This window comes from Theobroma cacao, chromosome 1, assembly GCF_053813885.1.
Source record: "Theobroma cacao isolate CCN51 chromosome 1, ASM5381388v1, whole genome shotgun sequence".
NCBI classification, from domain to species: domain Eukaryota; kingdom Viridiplantae; phylum Streptophyta; class Magnoliopsida; order Malvales; family Malvaceae; genus Theobroma; species Theobroma cacao.
This window is the reverse complement of record NC_142639.1, coordinates 28,178,662-28,180,307: the sequence shown is the minus strand read 5'-3', so window position 1 is coordinate 28,180,307 and position 1,646 is coordinate 28,178,662. Positions and strand designations below refer to the sequence as shown.

The following is a 1,646-nucleotide window of genomic DNA, read 5'->3' as shown; positions in this document are numbered from 1 at the left end:
CTTAATTGTACAACTAGGTACAATACCGACTTTTAATGATTTTTCCAATACATTCACTTATGCAAACATTCTATCAAGCACATGAATGACATGACAAGTATATAATAGAGTAGGGCTTGACATGTGGCATTCTTATTATACATTAAGGTATAATGATGCCAATATGTAAATAACATCAAGGTCCACATGATAAGTGTGCGGCATGTGACATTCCTATTATACATGAAGGTATAATGGTGCCAGTATGTAAATTTAACATCTTGATATATGGTGTATTCCCATTTTATCATCAAAGGTATAATAGTGTAATATAAATATTCAATATCGTTGATATGACATTCCTATTGTGCAATAAAGGTACAATGATGCTTGTGTGAACATATGCCTTGATGTGTTAATTTGACATTTTGATTGTACATTAAGGTACAATGATGTCAATTGAGAAAAAAAGGGAATGTGTGCAAGCTTGTAAAGTTCTTGTATGGATTAAAACAAGTGCCTAAACAATGGCATCAAAAGTTTGATAAGGTTGTGCTAGCTAATGGCTTCAAGAATTATCAATGATAAATGTGTCTATAGTAAGTTCAAAGTGTCATCATTTGTGTATACGTGGATGACATGTTAATCTTTGGTACCAATTTTGGAACTAATGGGAGACACAAAAAGGTTATTGTTAAAGAATTTTGACATGAAAGATATGGGTATGGCGGATGTTATTCTTGGAATAAGAATAATGAGAGACAATAATGGCCTAACATTGTCTCAATCTCATTACATCGAAAAGATTGTAATGAAGTATGGCAAGTCAGATTGTATGCCAATGACTACACCTTATGATTCTAATTTAAGGCTAATACCCAACACAGACAAGCCAATAGCACAAAATGAATATGTAAAGGTGATTGGATGCCTAATGCATGCAATGGTCTACACAAGGCCAGATATTGCTTTTGCGGTAGGGATGCTAAGCCGATTTACAAGTAATCCAAGTAAACAACATTGGTATGCTGTTCATAGAGTTCTAAGGTACTTAAATAGTACAAAGAATTATGGCATTTGTTATTTGGGTTTTCCTTCAGTTTTAAAAGGGTATACAGATGCTAGTTGGAACTTAAATGGAACGGATCATACCTCTACGACTGGTTGGATTTTTACAATTGGTGGGGTTGATGTTTCTTGGGGTTCTAAAAAACAATCTTGTCAAGCAGACTCCACCATGGCTGCTGAATTTATAGCCTTAGCATGTGCCACCCAAGAAGCAGAATGATTGAGAGATTTACTCTATGAAATTCCATTGTGGCCTAAACCAATGGCACCAATCTTGATACATTGTGACAATGAAGTATTGTATCAAAGGCATATAATCAAGCTTACAATGGAAAGAGTCGATATATTGGACTTCGACATAGCATAGTAAGACAAAGAATTAGTGATGGTATAGTCACTATAAGTTATGTGAGGTCTGGTGAAAATTTAGCGAATTCGTTGACCAAAGGTTTTAAAAAAGACTTGGTAGTAAAGACCTCAAGTGGGATGGGTCTCAAGCCTATCAATTAAATCTCCAATGGTGGGAGCTCACCTCGACACTTGTCGCCAACCTACAAGTCTTGGGTACTGACCATTCTACCACATGGAGATTGCAAGCA

At 35.5% G+C, this 1,646-nt stretch overlaps 1 pseudogene; it reads left to right on the top strand.

Moving 5' to 3' along the window:
• The first annotated feature begins 649 nt into the window (after window positions 1–649).
• Window positions 650–1,267, top strand: LOC148764692 (secreted RxLR effector protein 161 pseudogene; annotated as a pseudogene).
• The last annotated feature ends 379 nt before the right edge of the window (window positions 1,268–1,646 follow it).